The 10,925-nt window shown below is 31.9% G+C and overlaps 1 long non-coding RNA gene across 1 annotated transcript; it reads left to right on the top strand.

Moving 5' to 3' along the window:
* The first annotated feature begins 209 nt into the window (after positions 1-209).
* LOC114182657 lies at positions 210-3,600 on the top strand. Its single transcript, XR_003604160.1, has 4 exons — positions 210-498; positions 608-1,054; positions 1,725-1,864; positions 3,428-3,600. It is a non-coding gene; the product is annotated as an uncharacterized LOC114182657 (long non-coding RNA).
* Positions 3,601-10,925: the final 7,325 nt, after the last annotated feature.

Genomic DNA, 10,925 nt, shown 5'->3' with positions numbered 1-10,925 from the left:
GCCACTTTATATAAAACATTATTTTTATAATTTTATGAAATTATTTCCTATCCCACTTTTGTCTCAGTACCCTTTTATTTGTAAAACTTTGTTCGCTCTCTTTTCTATTTCATTTTCCCACTCAACAATCTAATATTTTCTTAACTAAGATTACCTTTCTAAAGTCACTAACACCCAAATTACTCAAACCCCAAAAGTCACTAACACCCAAATTACTCAAACCCCAAATCACTTCACTCTCACAACGTTCACTCACCTCTTCGTTTCACCTATTCCTCCTTTCTCCTTTCTCCTTCATTTCACCTCTTCGTTTCACCTCTTTCTCCTTTCTCCTTCCTTCTCGATCTGTGTTTGTACCTCCATTTGCACCTCCATTTGCACCTCAGTCCACGATTGCCTCCGTTCACATACACATTAGCACCTGCATTTGCTCGATTGGGTTCTTCAAGAAGGAGAAAGGTTCGATTGGGTCATGTAACCACTCCTTTTCGGTTTCTGGTATGACATTCATCAAATTAGTGTTGTCTTTCTGAATTTACTCTTGCCTATTTTTCATTTGAGTGGCCAATTGTACGATTAGGGTTTTCTCTTTGATTCCTTCATGTAGTGGACAACGCCAGTTCGACATCGAAGGGCGAGGAACTCGCACCCATTGTCTCCCCTACATTGAAGCTCGAAATCGATAGGCAGGTTTACAGGTCCAGTGTTAAATGAGAAAATTCTACAATATAGCTATTTGTGACACCATTAATTGTGTAATTAATTTTGTAGGCTTCTCTTACAGAGGCTCTTGTTCCCTTTATATTTGCCAAAGAATATAATCTCCATGCAGACATACTCAGCACAACATGAGTGTATGAATTTTTTTATTATTAAAAATATATTATTCATCCATGGGTTACTGAATAATTTTTCTTGTGTGAACACTTAATTTGCAACTTGTGTTTTACACACTTTAATTCAAATTATCTACTTATCCTCTTATATTTTGTGTGTCTATTTGTTGCTCAAGAGGAAGAAAGAAAATTGAAGCCTGTGATTGCATTTGATTGTGGTAAGTTCTTTCTGGCACGTTTTCATTCAGGTGTAATTTTCCTGAAGGCCAAACGTATAAATGGAACTTCATCTATTGATTTGTCGTTTATATGAATTGATTCTTTTCATTTACTAAAAGTGCTGCTGAACTGATAAAATGATTGAAGATTATATGGCCATAGGCTTACAAAGAAGTTTGTGGTAATGATAATTTGTGTTGTCTTCTGGTCAATTTAATTAAGATTTAGTAATTGTCACAATTTGGAATTCAAACTGTTTGTTTACTTTTTCCTTTGAATAAAAGAATAAAAACATTGAGACAAAGATTAGAAAGTTACTCTAAATTTGGAGGATAGAGGATCATCCATAAGAAAAACAGGTTACAAATAAAATAACAATGAGAAAGAGAAAACATTGACGGAATGGAATAAGGCTGTGTATTTTTGCATGTCTCTACTAAGAAAAGCCGCATGAAAGGTCTTGTGTTGTACACCAAATAGGCCCCTATCGTCAAATATAGTCGCTAATTTATTATTGAGTGAAAGAAAAGTCCCTAAAATCTTGTGATTAGATTGACACGTATACAGATGTAGCTTATCTATTATTGCAGCTCCAAATTTCTTTATTCGATGAATTTGTTATTTAATCTACTTTTAGAAGTATCACATCTTTTCTTTTGAAAACTTCAGCTGAAATTAGAGAACGTGACTGGTGCAATGTGATTACTTGTCATATGGATACTGCCAAGGCATATGTTTGGAGACTTCAAAACTTTGTTCTTGGTGAGCACATATTGAATCCATGTCTTGAAAATCCAACACCTGTAAAGGTTAGAAATCCCATTTTATTCAATATGTTCTGTTTCTCGGAAACCTTTGCTTTCAAAGAAGATATACACAAATATTATACTTATTTTTTAGTACTTACTTGTTGCTTTGAATTCCTTTTTCTAGTAACAAAGTGTGTGGAGTAATAATGTTACAAAGTGTGTAAAAGTCTGTTGACAAATGGGTTGGTTCTAGCTGACTACTGCTCTCATATGGTAACAGGCTTGTGCTATCAGTGCTTGTGGCAATTTTGCCATTCTAGGGACAGCAGGTGGTTGGATTGAAAGGTTTAACCTTTAATCTAGAATTCGTAGGGGTTCTTACATTGACATTTCAGAATCAAGAAGCTGTGCTCATGATGGTGAAGTAGTTGGAGTTGCTTGTGACTCAACAAATACTCTCATGATTAGTGCAGGATATAAAGGAGATATAAAGGTCTGTATTTGCTATTTGAAGATACTCTAATTTCCACTTGTTAAAGTTAATAGAAAGAAAGCATAATCACTTTGGTTAGCAGAGCTACATTGTACATGAAGTTCTCATATAATATATATATATATATATATATATATATATATATATATATATATATATATATATATATATATATATAATTGCAGGTTTGGAATTTCAAAGAACGTGATCTTAAATCCATATGGGAGATTGGTTGTTCAGTTGTTAAGATTGTGTATCATCATTATAATGGTAAATAGAATATTTTATATGTTTGTTTTTTCGTAATTCCTATGTCTGGTTAAAAAATAAAATGTAAAATGTGTGGGAAAAGAAATTCCTACTGTATAGGGTCATGAAGTGATTATAGAGTTTTATTGATTTTTATGTCTCCTGGCTACAGTAGCAGATGATTTAACAATTTGATTGTTTGATGTGGTGGCTCTTAGACTTGTGCGTAAATTCGAAGGTCACACGGATCGAATAACAAATTTGTGCTTCCGTGAGGACGGGAAGTGGCTTCTGTCATCTAGTATGGATGGAACTCTTAGAATTTGGGATGTAATCTTAGCAAGATAGTTAGATGCAATACCTGTTGATTTACCTATCACGACATTATCTTTGTCCTCAAACATGGATATATTAGCAACTACCCATGTTGATCAAATGGGGTATACTTGTGGTGAGTTTCCAGATTCATTTTCTTGGTTCATGGAACACAATTTTGAGGGAAACATTTTCTACTTTTCCAAATATTTATTGCATCTTATTGATATTCTTTTTTGGGCCTAGATTTCTAATTAAATTATAGGACGAGAATACTTATTTTCTCTTAAGTGAATATCATTTTCTAGAACTGCTAGAGATGTATGATTATCTGAAGTAACATTCTTCGTATAAGTAACAAAAAATGTTATTATTTTCTAGAGTTTGTATATGAATTATGGAAAATAATTTAAAAATATGTAACAAATGGACAAAATGGTAACATTTTTGTAATTAGATGTAAAGAAATGGAAACAAATTCTCCAAATCAAATATTCCTTTTTCCTTGAATTTCATTTATTTCAATTTCACTTACTCATATATACTATATTATTTCTTCATTGCAGGCACCAGATATTGGGAGTGGTGTGTCATCTCCGCATGAAATACTAGGATCAAGTGATGGAAGCAAAACACCTTAGACTTAGGACTTTTAATGTTGTCTTTTTTTCTTAGATGCTTGAATATTTTGGTACTCTTAATGTTGTCTTTTTTTTTCAAATGCTTGAATTGGTACTTTGGTGTAGTTATGTTATATTGACAATGAAACAATTTAGTTTATCAATTTCTACTTGATAGTGCTATAATTTTTTATATATTTTAAATTATCATGAAAAAATAATTTTATCGAATTATGAAAGTATAAGAAATATTAAAAAATAGTAAATAATTAAATATTAAAATTACGTCACTTGATACACTTGATAATGACGTAATTAATCTCAGAATTAACTATAATTAATTAAATTGGTGACATTTAAAAATGTCATAATATAATGATAATAGTGTCAGTTTAAAGCGTCGTTTTTCACATTATATTTGTCATCCAGTAAAAGTATTACATCAATTTTAACTGACGCTTTTTGCCACTTTAAACCGCCACTTTATACGTTGTATAAAATGACGGTTGTTGTGGCGGTTAATCTATAACCGCCTTATTATACTTTGTGACGGCAAGAATTACGATATTTCAGGAAACCGTCACTCAAGTAAATAATGACATTTAAAAATGACATAAATTACAAAAATAAACATCGGTATTTACATGTTTTTTTGTAGTGATGGGGGTAGATAATTAACAAGTATTCAAAATTGTCATTTACATACTCAGATTGGTGTTTGAGCCCAGCCACATGCTTAAAATATTTATGAAAATAAATTGGCTTTAATCCTAAGAAATAAGAAATATGGGTATACATACAAAAGTTCAAAATAGTGCAGGATATAACCATAACGAAAGGGAAGTAGGAAGATATATGGTTAGAGAAAGGACTAATAAGCCAATTAGCTTAACAATGTTTAGGTGGTGGTAAGGTGAGGGTGATATCTTGTGATGGCTAAACAAATGTTTTGTAACACATATATAGCTCATTAGAAGGTGTAAAATGTTTTGTGACATTGAAATTCTCTCTAGTACAGTCATACATTAGGGTAGATAGTAGGGGATGTTGTTGCTATGTATTGGGATGAGGGGAGTTGAAGAGAGCAATTCTTTGTTTTTTACAGGAATGAAGCATGCAAAGGAGTGTTCTTTTTCTTTTTGTAGAGAGTTAAACAACAAGGAATTATTGTTCTTCATGTTTGCATGGACTATGGGTAGTAGAACATTCATAATGGAATATATCGAATATACCAAATTGTTGTTCGAAATACACATGGGGATGAGATGAAGATGTGGCTTATATGTTTATTGGATCAGAGGAGTGTAGAGCAGTGTGAATGAGGGACTGTTGCAGCTAAATCAAAGAACTGCTCGGAACGCTGGAGCCATTAAAATTGGGATGTGTGAATGAGGGACTGTTGTAGCTAAATCAAAGAGCTGCTCGGAACGCTGGAGCCATTAAAATTGGGATGCTGCTAATGGTCGAACAACCTTTTCATGAAGGGTCAAATTGTTTACACTTTGATATTATATAGATATATAATTTTGGCAAAGTTAGAATGGTGATTGGCTATTATGTTTTTTGTATTTTATAAACTGACGCTGCATAAGGGGTATATGTATGAAGAAAAAGGATTTTGGACTTATGCTGGTCACGCAGAAATATGCCAGACATATACTTAAAAATATTAATTTTAAACATTTAATATATAATTCATCTCTTCAATATTAAATTAGTTTCAAATTTCTTTTACACATCGTTATCTGTCTAACTTAAGTGATTTCAAACATTAAATGTATTAAATATCATTTTAAAATGTTTGTGAGTAAATTTTCGTTCTTAACTGGATATAATTGGTACCTAAAATCTCTCGATAAATCAAAATTATTGACGGCTCACCCACGTCTAAAAATTCATTGGTAAAATGCTCTTCAATAAATTTTACTGATGGATCAAAAAACCTATCGGTAATTATTATTGATGACCAAAATTTTGTCTGTAATTGTAAATGAAAAAATCTATCGATTAATATATGTCGGTAAATATTTATTGCTAATTACTAGCAACCTTATTATGTCGGTAAATCCATCGATAAATATCATGATTTGATTCTCCACCACCACCTCCATCATTATTGTCGTTCTACTGGTAGCACCGCACCATTTTCACCGTTGCACTGTCGTCACCATGCACCACTGCCACCGCTTTGTCGCTACATCGCCTCTGCCATCTTTCTTCCTCCTTTTCATCCTCCACCTCTTATTTTCCTCACACGCCCTTCTTTTTCTCACACGCCTCTAATTAATTTATAAACATATTTTGTCAAAATGGACGAAAAATTTGGTTCCTAACTTTTGGACAAATTTAACGACAAATACTCTTTGTAATAAATTTTATCAACGGAATTTACTAGCAGACTTTCACTACAACAAAATCGGGTATTATCTAGGAAAAATAATCTACGAAATTTTTTTCGTAGATAAATTTTTTTTATCTACGAAATATGATCATAGATAACGTAATTGTTCGTAGGTAACAAATCATTACATTACATACGAAACTTTCGTAAGAAGCATGACTGAATTTGGTGGGAATCTTTTCTACGAAGCGTTACCTACAAAACTCAGTGTAGATAACTAATATCATAAAAAAATAAATATAAAAATTATTTAAAAGAAACTTACCTACGAAAGTATTTCGTATGTAAAAATTAAATTATTTTTTATTAAAAATTTACTTTTTGTAAGCTGCACACACATATTATGTAATATTATAGGTTTGAGGAAAAAAAATCTAAGTTACAAACACCTACAGACCATAACCCTCTCTCGAAACCTCGTCTCCAACGCTCACTCCACACAAACTCGACTCCGGTGCTCACTCCAAACGTCCACACATACTAGACTCTAGCACAACAATGGAGTAGCAACACACAATGTAGCAGCTTTCGCCTTCATACCAAGCAATGTAGTAGCAACAAATTTGCGCGTTCGCGGTCTAGCTCCTGCCACACCAAGATGATCAAAAAACCCCTTTCACCATCCAACAATTTGCGCACGGGAAGGAATCAGAAACCCTCGAAGAATTGGAAAAAAAATCGTAAGTCATGGGTTTAGTGTTTAACATTTTGGGATTGATGTTAGTGAACCATTGTTTCAATCGATTTTGTGTTGGTTTTTTTAGTTTTTTTACTCTACTTTTTCCTTTGGCTCTACTGCTCCATTTCACTGCATTCTAGCACCTCATATTTTCGTTTCCCAGGTTGTTAGAGTAGAACATTGTGAAAGTGTTCATGTTAGAGTAGAACATTCTGTCATTTTGATTACTTTTCGTATCACAAGACTTAGAATATGGGAGGTAGAGCATAGAGTGTTTATTTAGAAATTAAGAAAAACTGGTTGGTGTAAGAGAAGTATTGAGTCATAAATAATTGTCATAAATGAGAGCTTTAAATATTAAATACAATATAAATGAGTTGTTTAGATATGATAGTTTTCTTGAATCCTCCACCTTTTCATGCCACACCATTTTTTATGAACTTGTTAGAGATTTTGGGAAGTCAAACTTATAAAGAGCAATCAAAATGTATAGCTGGATTTGGTTTGTCTAGGAAAGAGTATGTATTGATGTTTAACCACTCTTACCATAATCATATATGAATTTCAAGCAAGAAGTTATAGCTAGCCATATATGGAGGGTATGAAATCTGATGTTATACTTAATTTATCTTAACTTAGCGAGAAAAAGATGATTAGGCAGTGCAATGATTTAAACTCATCGTGTAGGTCAATGCTTGATCCTTTTTGGCATCTATATCTCCTTTCTTCGTGTGGTATTTTTTATCATGGAAGGAGATTGATGTTACCACAATTTGATGCGATGGTGCACCAAAACCTGCATTAACCTTTTTAGCATTGATGTCAAGCTTGGTTTGATAGGTTATTTTGTGATTCCAGCGTATTTGATCATTTTTAGAAATTTCATTCCCATGCTAATGCATAAAGAAACATGTCAAGGCCCTTTTCATTGCATCCAGTCCCAAAAATCTGCATGAAACACATATTCTAAAATGCTGTCAAAACTAGTTTTGATGCATTTGTTGTCTAGTTTAGTTTGAAACATGAATTTTGAGCATTTGGAGTATGTGGTTAAGTTTGAACAATCATTTTACGACTTTCTACATATCAAAACATGTTTAGCTCATTCAAATTGCATAAAACTATACCTTTGACCATCTAAGACCTAAACCATAAGCTATGCTAGTCTAAAATAGGTTATAACTTAAGAATTGAACTCCTTATGTATTTCAGTCACTTCTATATGTGTCTTTGTATTTAAGCATGTTTGTTTAGTGTATAGGATCATGTTTGAGCAATCAATTATCCAAATCCATGCATTTTATAGATTTTGACACATTGAGTACATTATAGGTTTTCTAGTCTAGCCAAAATAGGGAATTTCATTATGCATTCATCCTTTTGATAAATTTTTCTATTTTAGAAGTTCATTTACATCATATTAAACATGTTTAGATGATAGGTCAATGCTTTTATGCACTGCAACACGTTTCCAGCGATGATTGCACAAAAATAGGCATAATTAGCATGGTTTTCTCTTTTGAAAATTGTGGTTTGGATAGTGTTTTTTTGAGTTTGTAGCTATTGGAAAATTGTGACCTTTATTTCTGCATATTTTAGAGTATTAGAACTTTTTCACACCATTCCCAATTCAAGAATGGCATAATTCATATTGACATGCATAATTTCATCCATTTGTAGTAGATAGTTTGCATTCATCTAGGTTCAAATTTGCAGTTTCTGAATTCATGCATATCTTAGGAAATTTTGTGTTTTAAGAGTTCGTTTGCATCATATTACACATGCTCAAACTATAAACACAATATCTCGTACATAGCACACAAACAGAACACAAAATCTGCACCAATTTTCATGTGTTGTGAAACACTTTTTTTGATTAAAAAAGATGTCAAGCTTGGTTTGATAGGTGATTTTGTGATCCATCATATTTGATCATGTTTACGCATTTCATTCCCATGCTCATGCATAAAGAAACATGTCTAGACCTTTTTCATTGCATCTAGTCCCAAAAATCTGCATGAAACATTTTAAAATGTTGTCAAAACTAGTTTGGATGCATTTGTTGTCTACTTTAGTTTGAAACATCAATTTTGAGCATTTGGAGTATTTGCTTCATTTTGATCAGTCATTTTACGAATTTCTACATATCAAAACATGTTTAGCTCATTCACATTGCATAAAACTATACCTTTGACTATCTAAGACCTAAACCACATGCTAGGCTAATCTAAAATAGGTTATAACTTAAGAATTGAACTCTTTTTGTATTTTACTCAATTCTGTATGTTTCGTTATATTTAAGCATGTTTGTTTAGTGTATAGGATCATGTTTGAGCCATCAATTATCCCATTCCATGCCTTTTATAGATTTTGACCCATTGAGTTCATTATAGGATTTCTAGTCTACCCAAAATAGGGAATTTCATTCTGCATTCATCCTTGTGATAAATTTTCTATTTTAGCAGTTCATTTTCATCATATTAAACATGTTTAGATGATAGGTCCATGCTTTTATACACTGCTATATGTTTCCAGCCACGGTAGCACAAAAATAGGCATAATTAGCATGGTTTTTTCTTTTGAAAATTGTGGTTTGGATAGTGTTTTTGTGAGTTTGTAGCTACTGGACAATTGTGATCTTTATTTCTGCATATTTTAGTGTATTAGAACTTTTTCACACCATTCACAGTTCAAGAAACTCAATTCATATTGACATGCATAATTTCATCCATTTGTAGTAGATAGTTTGCATTCATCTAGGTTCAAATTTGTAGTTTCTGAATTCATGCATATCTTAGGCAATATTGTGTTTTATGAATTAGTTTGCATCATATTATACATGTTCAAACTATAAACACACTATCTCATTCATAGCACACAAACAGAACACAAAATTTGCACCAATTTTCATGTGTTATGAAACACTTTTTTGACTAAAAGTGTTGTCAAGCTTGGTTTGATAGGTGATTTTGTGATTCCATCATATTGGATCATGTTTAGGCCTTTCTTTCCCATGCTCATGCTAAAAGAAACATGTCTAGACCCTTTAACCTAGAAGTACACATGACTAAATTTCATTTATATGCATTAATGCATTTTACATTGAAATTTGTATTATCTTAGTTAGCACATGATTTTAATAAGTTTAAGGTGTGTCAATCTGTCTTAAATCACAATTTTTATACTCATGCACATATCTATCCCTTTTCTTTTTGTGGACAGAGTTGCACCATCTGAGATTCTTGCTTGGCTTTGTTGTTGGTGAGAAGGTTAAAGTTCTGGTCCTGAAGTCACACTCTCCTCATAAAACTTCTTTAAGGAACTAGATTGATGACTTTTTGAATGATATCTCTTATTTTTGGGTGCATCCATTTGTTACTATTTAAAATTATGATACCAAAACTTACCACGTATTATATATTATTTATTTAAGAAATAAATACAATAATAAATTATATATGTAAGAAATCTAAACAATAATAAACTTATTTTCGATATGGCATTGGTATGAATGCCTCTTCATAATTCATCCACCAAACATTGTTTTGCTTTCCTAATTCATCTTGGGTGGATCTTGTAGGATGAAGTTAATTATGCTTTGCTAGAATCTTTTTCAAGTTCTAGGTTTCATGTATTTTATTTATTGTTACCAAGTTTCATGTATTTTATTTACTCTTACTAAGTTTCATAGTATTTTATTTACTGTTACTAAGTTACTTTTGGTGTATTCATCACTGTTGTTATTTTAATATTGAGAACCCATTGCTTTTCTTCATATATGATTTTACAACATACACTTTATAATTTGATGTTATATTGATGTATCATCGTATTTATTAGTTGCTAGTAATTTGATACTTACTATTATGTATACCTGTGTTAATTGATCAATAGGGTCAATGATTTGTCTCTTGTTGTATTTATCATTTTTGTAAGTTACACTAGTCCTATTATACTGAAAAAATATATACATGTGCATAAGTATCATTAGTTCTTGTGTAAATCAGAACTAGAGTTTTTCCTTCCCTTTATTCATGATAGCATAAAGATATTCTAATATATATTTATCTTTTTAAAATACACAGATCATGACTTCATTTCCTTCAAGTCGTGGTTGGATGTATGATAGGATGTATAAAGGTAGAAGAGGTTTGAAACCTACTTTCATAGCTGGGGTTGAAGAGTTTGTCGAAATAGCCTATCAACAAGAAAGTTATATTAATGAAAGGCAGCTTAAATGTACATGCAATAAATGTGAGTGTACAAGGATTTATGATGTTCAAACAGTCAAGGTCCACCTCTACAAGCATGGTTTTATGCCTAACTACTTTATTTGGATTGATCACGGGGAATCCGTAGAGTAT

The sequence above is a fragment of the Vigna unguiculata genome, chromosome 4, assembly GCF_004118075.2.
Source record: "Vigna unguiculata cultivar IT97K-499-35 chromosome 4, ASM411807v1, whole genome shotgun sequence".
Taxonomy (NCBI): domain Eukaryota; kingdom Viridiplantae; phylum Streptophyta; class Magnoliopsida; order Fabales; family Fabaceae; genus Vigna; species Vigna unguiculata.
Note: the sequence above shows the minus strand (reverse complement) of the source record. Positions and strands in the feature narration are given on the sequence as shown.